The sequence below is a fragment of the Lontra canadensis genome, unplaced genomic scaffold (genome assembly GCF_010015895.1).
Source record: "Lontra canadensis isolate GAN:19392208 unplaced genomic scaffold, GSC_riverotter_1.0 scaffold17, whole genome shotgun sequence".
NCBI classification, from domain to species: domain Eukaryota; kingdom Metazoa; phylum Chordata; class Mammalia; order Carnivora; family Mustelidae; genus Lontra; species Lontra canadensis.
This window is the reverse complement of record NW_022631011.1, coordinates 9,138,198-9,151,431: the sequence shown is the minus strand read 5'-3', so window position 1 is coordinate 9,151,431 and position 13,234 is coordinate 9,138,198.

Below are 13,234 nucleotides of genomic sequence, written 5' to 3'. Positions count from 1 at the left end.
AGGAAGTGATTTGTTGGGGGATATGTCTTTTCAGTCTTCTTAATTTAGCTATGTAATCATGCATGACCATGGTGGTAGCCAGGAGAACACACTCTGTATACTACTAACAAGCCATTAACAGCGAGCAAGCCCTTTTCTTTCCCCAGGCCCTTTGCCTCAGTTTCTCCGTATATAACACGACTCTCAGTGATTTTCAAACTAGGCTCTGCAGAGCCTTCTCCGGAGCCCCCTGATGGACAGGGGCAAGATGCAGAGGGCTAAGTGCAGGGGGCTCCAACCTCCTTCACCCCTAATCCCGGCTCGAGGCACAGCAGATGTGCTTTTATCTGTTCGATAAATTTATGCTTCCTGGTAAAATTTCATTTGAAGAAATGGTTTTGCCCATCTGTCCCTTCCATTGTAACACCCCACGGCTTCAGGTCTTCAAACGGAGTGTCCCTAACACATTTGGATCTGCGGCAGCTCTGAAACAGATGCTGTTCCTTCCTCAACTGAATTCATCACCAAAGGCTAGATGGGGGCTCCAGGACTGGGCTTCAGAAGAGGGAGGGAGCCTCGGTGTTCAGAGCAGTCCTGGAAAGCCTGGTGAAAGAGGTGGAATGTGGCTGCAGGAAGTGATTTGATAACCCACATTGCATTCCTGCCGTGGCCCGCTTCATCATAAGCCTGCCCCGGGCAGCAGCACCCAGGGAGGGATCTCGGGCCATCCACACGGCCCCCCCGGGAACGTATTTCCCTGCCAGCCTGTGTCTAATGACTGACATGCCACTGGTGAGAGTTGGGCTTATACATTTAGGTTTTAATCGAATGTGTTAATAGCCCTGTGGGGATTCCCTAGAGACTGAAGCACGCATGTGCTCTTTTGTAGTTACTGGATAACTGAGAACAGGGTTTTTCAGGCATACTTGAGCCAGTAGGATATTATGGGGTTTGGAAAGAAAGGTGAAAAAATGGACATTTCTGCAGGTTGCCGGTCCTTTCTCTGCAGCCACATTTCTGCAGAGAATCATGGAATCTCTTAACAGAAAGGCTCCTTCCCTTGGGGCATGTGCTCCAAACCCTAATCAGCACCAAGGACTGTCTTAACACGCGGTGACCTGGATTCTGCATGCACTCTTGCTGGAATGGAACTTATCAGCCCATAAGACTCATCCACTTAGGGAGCATTCTAGCTAAGAGGAAAGTTCTTCCTTACAATGACTTAAAACTTTCAGCACTCCAGTAATTTTCATCCTTTATCCTGGCAGCTGTGCAGGAATGATCTAGCACTCCTCCCCAAACAGTCTACCAAGGGGTTTAAAGAGAAATATCTATCACGTCCCCCTCTGCTATACTACTCTATCACATGTGGCTTTTCTATTCTAGTTAAATATCTAGTTAAACATTCCAGTTAAATATTTCTTCTATTTTCTCTTATGACCAGGCTTCAAAGTCTCTCACTTCCTTGACCTCACATCCAAATGAACTTATCCTGGGCTGTCAGGATCCCTGCTTCAGTCCTAAGCCCAGAACCGAGAGCAACATTGCTGAGTGCAAGGAATGCAGGAGTGTGCTTCTGGCCGGGGCAGACACACTAGTTATGCTTTGCTAGCCTGGGGCCACATTTGCTTCTTTAGCATCTACATTTAACTGTTGATAGGCTTGTCCTTCATCGAAAGTTCTCAAGCTTTTCTTTATGTAAATGGTTTTTTAAATCTGTTTTCTCTAATTCTATCCCCAAGGGAGTGATTTTTAAAACTTAGATGGAAGCCATGATGGTTAATTTTATGTGTCATCTTGACTGGGCCACAAAGTGCCCAAATATTTGGTTAAACATTGTTTCTGGGTGTGTCTGTGACAGCCTTTGACAGAGATGAGCATTTGAGTTGGTGTCGTGGGTAAAGCAGATTGCCCTCTTCCGTGTGGAGAGGTGTCATCCAATCCGTTGAAGGCCTGAATAGAGCCAGAAGTCAGAGGAAGGTTGACTTAACTCTGCTTGGTTGCTTGAGCTGGGGCATTCATCTTCTTCTGTCTTTGGCATTCCCGGTTCTCTGGTCTTCAGGTGCAGACTAGAATCTAAACCATTGGCTCTCAGGCCTTCAAAAGACACCACTGGTTTCCCTGGGTCTCCAGCTTCTAGTCAGCTGCTTGTGGGGCATGAGCCAATATCTTCTGATAAATCATCTCTCTCCTGCGATTTCTTTTTCTCTGGAGAACCCTAACATAATACACATTTCTTTATGTTTCCCCCTGCTGATCTTAGCATTGTTAATCGTCGGTCAGTGTCTTCAGTCTAGGGTTTTGTCGGTCAACCTGTTTACCACCTCTGTGGGCTCATGGCAGGCAGATGCCTGAAGAGCTCACCTTCTGGGACTTTACTGTGGTTGCCACCCCTGGACCCTTAGAGCAGTGTTTGGTGTGGGGCAGGCCCTCAGTAAGCAATTGTTGGAGTCATGGGGAGATGAGTGATTGAATGATTAGGCCAGGAAGAGCCTTTTTTGCCCACCTCCAACAGCCTTGGGTACAGTCAGTGCCTGCAACAGTGAATCCACGTCCATGGGTCCCTGCATAATAGGGCAACCTGTATTTCTCTGTCTTACCTTCAAGAACATCTTGAGCTCTTTTGTGAAATCACTTACAAAAATCAAGCTATGTTTTATCTAAGAAAAAAAGGAGGCTGTTTTTGCATTGCTTTTAGTTAACGCCTATAGGATCTCTGTGATCATTTTCTTATATAAGACATTCCAGTTGCTTTCTCCACTCTATGGTAGCGTGTCTGAGCCCAAAGATTTGAACTAATTTAAGAAGGCTACGTATTAAAATTCTAATTAAATGCACACACATAGGCACACAGACACACAGAGAATGTGGAATGTTAGGGAAATATGACTGGCATTTAATAATGTTCTGCACTGAATGGTGGTTTGTGGATGATTATCATTTACTCCCCTCTACCTTTCTCCTTATTTCCAGTTATTCTATTCTATGTATGAACGACCCATCTTCTAATCAGACAGAAGGATTTTTAAGAGGTTGATATGTGTGTTACCACCATCCTTTTACTTATGCTGGGATTTAATTCCTTCTGAGCTACCTTATTCCACCTTTCAAGTTAAAGTTTATTAACATTGTCAGAGGAAACAGAGCAAAATAGAAAGTTAGGGAGTGAAATTTCTCACTACTATCTCTTAACCTGATATTATCTTCTCGAAGCAATAGAGTTATCTCCCCCTTACTGTCTTTAAAATCACACTTGCTGTTTTTGTGGAAGTTTTAATATTTTCAGTCTCGTTCAAGCTATAACTTTCCCAATACCATTTAGATAGATTCATATGACCCATATATTACATGGGATTTGTGGGCAATTTACTTACTTCTATGTATAGGAAACTGGTCAGGGGAAATCGTTATAGAGTGTGTGGTCTGCTCAGCTCCAGGCTCACAGAAGATCTAGGAAATCTGTGGTCTCTAACCTCAGGAAGCATCCAGGCTGATTGGGGGGTTGACTTTCATAGAGGGACACACAGTAGGTCATCTAGGAGGAATAACCAGGTGTGAGGCTTTGTAATGCACACTACGAATTTTCCTGAGAAAGCATGATAAAGGTCAATGGAAAAAAAAAATTAAACCCTATGGCCATCATGAGCAAAGTTTGGAGATGAGTGAAAATCTTTTTCTGATATCCTGATGAGACACAAGAAATAGCTTAATTATTCTGATTCATTATCTGAAGAAACTGAATCACAGAGTAAAAACACTAGTTTGTCAAATATTACACATTGTCATGTGTGGAACTAGAATTCAGGATTCCTAGGGTAGGACTATTGCCACCTGTCTCTCTCTTTCTCTGTTTCTGTCTCTCTCTCTCTCTCTCTCACACACACACACACAGAGCCTGTACCTCCACTTCCAATTCTCCTGCCTCTCCTTCAAGTCCTGTGCCCTCCTGCCAGATGTTGTCACCTGTCTTTTCTCAGAAGGCCTTGGTAAAGTTACACAGCTGAGCCCGGCAGGCGGCTGCCCCAGGCCAAACAAACAAACAGAAGAGAAATCTTTCAGGCTGGGCACCAGGGAAAAGTGATCTTGATGCTGTCCGTGGCATGAGCCGAGGCAATTGATGACTTGGCATTCTGTCCCCGAGTCATCAATCATACAGAATCAATCTCTGCTCCCTCAGGAGCTGGCCCCCGGCTCACATAATTCTCTCTCCCTGCCACCAACCTGAACAGTCTGATCCCAGTGGTGGGAACTGTTTTGTTCTGCGTTCAGCATTGATTCACTTGGCCTTCAGTAGTATTTTCTACATTCCCCCAGAAATGTCACTTATTTATCCTCTCCAAGGTGGCTAAGTTGCCTGGGCCTCCTAACATCAAATGGGGCAGGGGAGCAAAGAAATATGTCTGGCTTTTTGCATCAGAGGCATGGGCCTCGGGGCCCTAGACCTGAATATCTCATGTTCCTGTCTTCTCCCCTGAGCATGGAGTGGAAAGGTCAAGCACAGAGGCCAGGACCTGGGGCTTTCATGTCCAAGGGCCCTTGTTTCCATGACTCTGTCCCTTCTAAGCTTTGTGATCTTAGACACGTCACTAATCACCTCATGCTTCAGCGCCCTCATTTGGTAAATGATACTGACGATAGTACCTACCACACGGAGTTATAGGGCAGGACGAGAGCAGGAGCGTACATGCTTAGTGCAATGCGGGGCAGGTGCGATCGGTAAGGGTAGGTGATTAATATTGGGGTGATTAGTTATTAGGGCATGGTTTGGGTTTGTCTGGTTGAGCATATAAATAATAAGGATGGTGGCCATGAGGGGAAGGCCTTGAGAAAGTGGCCTGTCCAGAAAGAACTACTTTTCTAACTTGTCTCAGAAGCTGATATCTGACTGGCACTCACTTTCTTTAATATCTTGCATGATGATCCTGCCTAGACTGAAGGTTTGCGTCCCTGCAGAATTCATATGTTAAAACCCAATCCTCAGTGGGATGGTATTAGGATGTGGGGCCTGTGGAAGTTAATTACCTCACGAGGGTGGAGCCCACATGAGTGGGATTAGTGCCCTTATAAAAGACGGCAGAGAGCTTCCTAGTCCCTTCCACCATATGACGGCATGGAAGCAGGCCCTCAGCAGACACTAAATCTGCCAGAAACTTGGTCCCGGATTTCCCAGGCTCCAGGATTCTAAGAAATAAACTGTTGTTTATAAGGCACCCAGACAGTGATACTTTATAGAACATACTAAATGACCAAAACAGAGCCCTCTTCTTCTAAGCAGTTGGGAGTGGGTCACACAGAAACTGGTTTAGCAGGGTGCAGGGGGACTAGGGGGAGGTGGAGGAACTTATCCAGAAACTCTGAAGGCCACAAGTTTTCTGTAGGCCAGCACAGAAGAGTGTGCACAGATGAAGGGGAGAGTCCTCCTTGCTTCCATGCAAAGGCCTTTCTCTCCCTCTCTGTAAGTGGAGAAGAGGAAGAAGGAGCCTTGCTGGCAGGGGATGTGGACTTCCTGGGACCACGTGGGGAGGACAGGAAAGACAGTTGGCACAGGGGTCGGTCAGGCTGCAAACCTCTGGGAGGTGGCACTGCCCTGGGAAGGGCTCCGGGATCCTTCGCTCAGGCTAGACCTTGGTGTATGGCCGCATCTCTCTGTCCCTTTTTCCCGGCAACTGGAATCATCTTTTCCAAGAGATTTTGAGGGCTGCTTTATTTGTTAGGAGACAAGGAGGCACTAATAAATTCCTCTGTGTGAGGTATTTAATTACATAATAATGTGTACACTAATCAGGGTAAATGTGTTTGTGAAAACACCTTGATATGGGAACAGTTAATCACCCAAGGCATTGCTTCTTAACACACCTTGGAAGTTAACTTAATTAAATTAATTAGAACAATGAAAAAATTGAACTGTTTATTGGTCCACAATGGCCTGAAGAAATGCTCCCCCTCCAATGCAGGAACACCCCCCACTCTGCAGCCTGTTTTCCCCCAAATGCTCAGCCCTTACAGCTATGGCTACACCCCAGGGGCTTGTAGCCTGCAGAACTCCCCATTGTTTTACCTTGGTGTCATTTCCTGTCGGAGACAGAAGGCAGTCTCCATGCCTGCATGTGTGTAGGTATACACACGCATGAGCATGTCCCCTGCTCCCATACACATGTGCCTCCTGTGCACTTTACCAGAAGCTCAGGGAAATCAAGAAAGCTTTTACCCAGGATTCCTTAAGTGTACGTTTTGCAGTCAACCACTGAGCCGGCCAGCCTGTACTTTCTAAAGGGAGGAGAGGAAGAATGTTTTCTGAGGGATTATTATAATCACCATCATTGCCATTACCATCATCATTATCTGTTAATAATGATGGTGTTAATAATCTGAATTTGCATAGTGCTTAAAAAAACTCGCTATTTCTTAACCCCACCTCTCTGTATTTGGGTATGATATAAGGTAACAGAAAATGCAGGGTATCTGCCCCTGGGGAGCCTATAGGCTGTGGCATCGAGCCCTGACAGGAACAAACTTAAAAGCCATTTTGACAACTGCACAAACATTGAATGGTGTGCACATTTAATTAATCAATGAAGAGTGAGCATGAAAGCTGAGGGTCACTTGAGGTGGGAGTCTTATTTCGGCGGAGGAGTGCTGAATGAAGAAGGTACTAAGAACCCCTAGAGACTGTCCCCCAAATCCGGGAACAGGAGGCCTCAACCATCTGCTGAGTTGCATACACCATAGTCTGCTTCTTCCTTAAGGAGCCTCCTTAACCTTGATGCTGCCATAGAAGGTCAGCCTGAGCACCCTCCAGCGAAACCAGGTCCCTAACCTGCAGCAACCAAACAGAAAGTTACCTCTATAGACCAAACTTACCATTATGAAAGTAAGGGACTTGATGATATCCGACCCGGATTTACTTTTTACACATGTCCTCCCTTTCCCTATTTCAAAAAATTAGCAAGAAGTAGGTAAAACATCTCTCAGGGTTCAGCATAAATCTTCCTTTCCGAAATTCCTATTAGCTCCAAGGTAAGAACATACCTGCAGGAGAGGCCTCCTTCCACAATGTGCCGAGGGCAGAGCCTAGGAGTTTGCTTCCTCTGAGATTTTCCTCTGTGCTCATCACAAACCTCTTGATGTGGTTTTTCACAATTTTACTTGTTTAGTCAAGATGGAGGCTTCAGACGCAGAGCAAATCTATAGAAGCTAGTCTCCAGCGAGCCCAAATATCCTAGCACTGTTTGGCGCCCCCTTCAAAGACCAGGCTGATCCTGGATCAGTGTAGAAATAGAAGAGTGACCATCCTTTTCCTCACTGAACATTTCTTGGGTCCATGAGATTACGGCTATATCCGTCAGGGTCCTTGCAGGAAGCAGAGATGGGATGAACCCAAAGAAGTTGGGGGTCTCGGCAGCGTTAGGGGAATCAACAAAAGGTGTTGAAGTTCTCAGGGCTGGCAAGAGCAGTGGGCGTGAGCAGCGTTAGCTGCCTGAGGCCTGAAGGAGCAAAGAAGTTGCTGGATCCAGAGAGACTGGGAGCTCTGGTTGCTGAGGGAGAGTTTTGGTTCCTAACACACCTACTGGGCCGCCCCTCCCGGACCTGCAGGGAGGGAGCTGAATGAATAACGCCTTGACTGCCCACTCCTCTTCCCCCTCACCTCCTGTTGGAGCCTCAGAAGTCAGAGTGCGAGGGAGCCTGGGTGATTCAGTCCCTGGAGGTCAGCCCGGGACCGAACAGTGTCAAGGAGGGTAGCCGGCAGAACTCAGACCAACTGATATGAGTGGAAGAAAAATTTCTGTTAAAGGGAAATATGTTAAAAAATACATCGTGAATCTTATTTAGATGCTTCCTTCTACATTGGGATCATAAAATGTCGGTCTTATACTGTTATATAAGCTCTCCATGTATCGAAACAGATATTTATGTTGAAGCTACTGTCAGACCATAATTTCAGTTTTCACAACTGTTTTCCAAATAATTATCTATCTGTGTGTGCTTGGGATGCACAGTGAGGAGGAGATTGTGGACAGAGATTTCTGGTGAACCCAGACCCCAAACTACAAAAGACCGAAAAAAGGGAGAAACTGACCACATGGAAGAGGGTGCTGAGCAGCAAGGCTCCGTGGTGATAAGCATTTGACTCTCTTCAGGTTTCTAGGTTTCCAAGTTCAAGTGCATTTAAGTGCACTTAAATCAGATCTGCCAAGGGCAGTCAGATCTCCCCCTCCCTACCAGGTTGGCCAAATGTACCCCCTATCATTCATTAATAAGTTACTGAATCCAAGTAACCTGTACTAAATTTCTGGTCTCGGGAAGGTGCATATTAGGGACACAATGTAGCTTAGAGTCTAGTAAGAAATTTAGATCAGGCAAGTAAATAACCTTAGCATAAGGCAGTACATCATGTGTGCCTGGAAAGGCATGAAAGCAACGTGTTACCAGGGTTCAGAGGAAACAGAAGACACTACTAACTGGGGTAATAAGAAAATCTCTGTGGGCAAAGGGGCACTTGGGGGGGGTCCCCAAAAAGGGAGGTTGTTGAAAGAATTTGCTCAGCACCTCCCTTCATTTGCTGCACTCCAACCTGTATGCCTCTGTTTAGTCTTTCATGATGCTAGCTTGTAAGTACCCCCTCCATATCTTCTTTTAAGTTTCCAGGGCCTGGATGATGTCCAACCTATTCCAGAAAACTTTTCCCTACTGCTCCATGCCCCCGTGATCTCCATGATTTGTGACCCCCAAAGTCTGAGCCTCACTGTCTTCTATCTTGACCTCTTCATGTGTGAGATTTGTTTTTCCCAAACACACCATGAGCAGGTGCCATGCTTTTTTCCTAAGCAGCTTCTATGTTGCCCATCTGCATTCTGGTAGAGAGCCCTTTTGAAATGGGACCTGGGGGACAGATACTTCAGACTGCCATCTTTTGTCTCAGTGATCTGCCCCAGTACCTGGACAGGTGCACATACAGGCAAGCCGGGTCTTCTCACAGCAAAACTCATGGTTCTGGATAAACTCAGCCCAACTGCAGGGACTCCACACCCACTGAGTCGATGATCTAAGTTTCTGAGCCATTTATCCCACTCCAAGTTAACGTTTTTCTCAAAGATGATTATGGAGGGAAGATGCGAACGTAAGCGGAAAAGGTCCTCTGTGCTTCATCAGCTCAATCCCCTTGTAATTACAGCCCCATCAGATGGGAAGGACAAACGTGTTCTTGGGACCTGATTCCTCAGCACTCCTCGTTCATCACCGGTGCTCTCCGCCCCTGGACTCCTGCCCTTGCCCTGAAGCCCCTCCTCCCCTTCTATGAGTTTTGTTCTTGCTCCCTTCCTGCTTGTCCTTGGGACCTTAAGCCCCCAGCCCCTCTCATGGGCAAGGTAGGAACCTTAGGGCTGCTCTGGATGTCCTCTCTGTGTTATTGCTGTCCCTTCGTTTGTGAATTCTTGATAGCTCTCCTATGCATTAGGCCCCTCAAGAAGCATTAAAAAAAAAAAAAAAAAGGAGAAAAATCTTTCATTTCTTCTGCACAGTTGGATGCCTTTCCCCCTAAAGTTCATACATAAAACCCAGAACAGCATGTGTGCGGGAAGATAAGACATGCCCAGAGGGAGCTGCAGGCCAGCACAGGTGGGGGGGGAGCTAACTCCTGTAACCCTAGATGGTTTATCTGATGGTCACACACCTTCACATGCCTTTCACGATTACAGTAATTGTTGGATGACTCGAATGTGTCTTTGTGACTCTGTAGCTCCAACTGAGCCAAAGCCAGTCTAAAAGTCTGAGTGGAAAAGTTTCCATCTCTTTAGGTGAATTTGGTCCATTTCTGTTCATTTCTCCATCTTACAATTCAGTCTGTTTATTCCATTTGATCACATTCAGTCCAAATGTATACTGAGGTCTAACTTTAAGAAGATGTCATGTTGTGGGGTGCCTGGGGAGTTTAGTCAGTGGAGAGTCTGGGTCTTGGTTTTGCCTCAGGCCCTTATCTCAGGGTCCTGAGTTGGAGACCCGTGTCAGGCTCCACACTCAGCAGGAAGTCAGCTTGAGATTCTCTCTCCCCCTCTCCCTCTGCCTCTGCAACGCCCCACTCCCCCATGTGTGCTCTCTCGCTCTCTCTAAAATAAATAAATAAATCTTCAAAAAAGGAATATTTCGTGTTGTAAGGAAGTGATACTTCCTTGTGGTTTTGGTTTGCATTGCCCTGATGATGAGTGATGTTGAGTATCTTTTTCAAGTGTCTGTTGGCCATCTGTATCCATCTTCTTTAGAAAAGTGTCTGTTCTGGTCCTCTGCCCATTCTTTAATCAGATTTTTTTTTGTTTTTGTGGTGTTGAATTGTATAAGTTCTTTATATATTTTGGATATTGCCCCCTTATTGGATATATCATTTGCAAATGTCTTCTCCCATTCAGTAGGTTGACTTTTTGTTTTGTTGATGGTTTTCTTTGCTGTGCAGAAGCTTTTTATTTTGATAGTCCCAATAGTTGATTTTTGCTTTTCCTTGCCTTGGGAGACGTATCTAGAAAAATGTTGCTGTGGCTGACGTCAAAGAAATGACTGCCTATGTTCTACTCGTATGTGAAATCTAAAAAACAAATGAATAAACAAACAAACAAAAAGCAGAATCAGACCTACAAATTCAGAGAACAAACTGATGATTGTCAGAGGGAAGAGGGGTGGGGGAAGGGCAAAATGGAACCGGGAAAGGGGAGTGGGAGATCCAGGCCTCCAGTTATGGAATGAATATATCATGGGATTAAAAGGTACAGCATAAAGAATATAGTCAATGATATGTAATCACATCATATGGTGACAGATGGCAGCTACACTTGTGACCATAGCATAATGTAGGGAAGTTGAATCACTGCGTTGTACACCTGAAGCTATTTTGCGTCAACTATAATCAAATTAAAAAATTTGTTAAGAAATATTTCACATTTTAGGGTGCCTGGGTGGCTCAGTGGGTAAAACTTCTGCCCTCGGCTCAGGTCATGGTTTCAGGGTCCTGGGATCGAGCCCTGCATCGGGCTCTCTGCTCAGCAGGGAGTCTGCTTTCCCCTCTCTCTCTGCCTACTTGTGATCTCTCTCTCTGTCAAATAAATAAATAAAATCTTTAAAAAAAAAAGGAACATTTCAGATATTTTTCACACACACAAGTTCCGTGTCCCAAGAAGTATGGCATAAATGAGTCTGCTTCTTCCCTTTTATCCTGGTCCGAGTGTGAATCCTGAGTTCCTTCCTTTCCTCCTAAGCTGGAGAAGTGGCTGAGCAAACACAGGGGATCTGGTTCCCTTTCTCCTGACCTTTCTCCTTTAAGGCTGCACCCTGACCTGGCCCAGCATTCATCCATCCACCCCCAGTTTCCATTAAGGATTATCCATGGCTTCACGGATATCAGCTCACTTTTATTATCGGCAGCCCTGCTAAGTGCTAGAGGGATAATGATGAATGTGAAAAGTTTTCCTTCGTGGAATTAGGACAAATCCATGAATTTCTCTTCTTTTTTTTTTTTTTTTTTAAAGATTTTGTTTATTTATTTGACAGACAGAGATCACAAGTAGGCAGAGAGAGGGGGAAGCAGGCTCCCCGCCGAGCAGAGAGCCCAATGCGGGGCTTGATCCCAGAACCCTGGCTCAAGCCCCCCTGGGATCATGACCCAAGCCGAAGGCAGAGGCTTTAACCCACTAAGCTACCCAGGCGCCCCTCTCTTCTTTTAATCAACTCTTACTCTCTGCTTCTCAAAGGGACTTGCCAGTCAGTCCTAACCTCCTGCTCCTCCAGTTCCCCTGGATTATAACTTCCTTATTCCTATCTGAAGTCCTAGGTCATGCTCAGGGCTGTGGAATTTGCCTTTAAGTGGAGAAGCAGGTGATAGCTTTCCCTCCCTTCACTGAGGATGCAGCATTTTCTGTCTTTAAATTTTAGTTGACGGACAGCCATTTAGAGTATCTTTCCCCTTTCAAATACTATCTTCCCCTTTTTGGGCCTTGGATTCTTCCCAGATTTCATGGAAATCCAGAGAGATAGTGAGCTACTCTTTACCGAGTGTCTTAACACCGGATGCCATGAAATTTGTGGATAGATAGCACCCAGACTTTGCCTCCAAGAAGCTTGGGATTTAGGTGGGGGAAATAACACATATGCTCCAAATTATTTTAAAGTGATTAGCAACATGAAGAATATAGCTGAAATTCTTTGTTAGCTTAGGATAAACAATGAGGCTTTTCAGGACTTTAGAGAGGTAACATTTGCTCAGATCATGAAAAATACTTAATATAAAGGAGAGAACCCCTTATCCTTCTACCCATCTTCCCACGTCAGGCCTGCCAGCTTCTGCCAGCCTCTTCTTCGCTCCCCTTTAGCTCCAACAAGGAAGAAGGAATAGCTCACTTTCATTAACTGAGCCTGGCACCATGACTGGGTTGCATTTACCTGTGAGCAGGGCCCCTGAGTTAAAAGGCACAGACTTGCATGCAGCTGTGTTTTCCTTAAGACAAAGATGGAAGGGCTTGCTGGGCAGGCCTGGCCCTGCTAACCATCCTGCCTGCCTTTCTTACCTCATTCATGGAATGCAGCCACAAGGACAGGCTGTGTCTCAGTTTGTCCTGAAGACCCATCCCTCAGTTTCCTCCCCTTTCTCAAGTTTCTTCTACTGTGTTTCCATCCATAGGTGATGAGACCCCATTTGCTTCACTGTAGCTTTATGGACACTTGGCATTGGGGTATTTATGTTATATACTGTCCTGTTTTTCAGACATCTGTGAATATCCTACTCCATTCTTAACCCGGCTATGTGGTCAGATTAATATTTTCTTTGTTTTGTTTGTTTGAACCAGTACAGTATGGTAGAGTTAGCATAGCAAATGGGTCATTTTTTGATAAATGAAGGAAACATGCAAGCATGCCCGACCTATGGCTCTTGTTTCCCTTATGCCCTGGATGCCCTCCCTACCTACACACTCTTCTTGACCTCGGCAGATGGAAACAGAATTGTAACCGTTCACCATGTTTCCAGTCATCCAGGTCTGTGTCCTCAGGGCCACGGCTACCTAACCCTTCCTCTCTCCCTTCCTACAGGATTGGTCTTTAGGATCTGCCTAATCTCTCTTCCAATTTTTCTTTCAGCCAGCCTGGGGAAAACCCTCATCATGGCACAGCTGCATGTTGGCAAAAGGCCCCAGTCGAGAACTCTGCCTCCAGGCCCCTGCTCCAAGCAGACAAGGCCCGCTCATGGCCTCCAGGTTAGCCCCCCTGAAACAGCATGTTC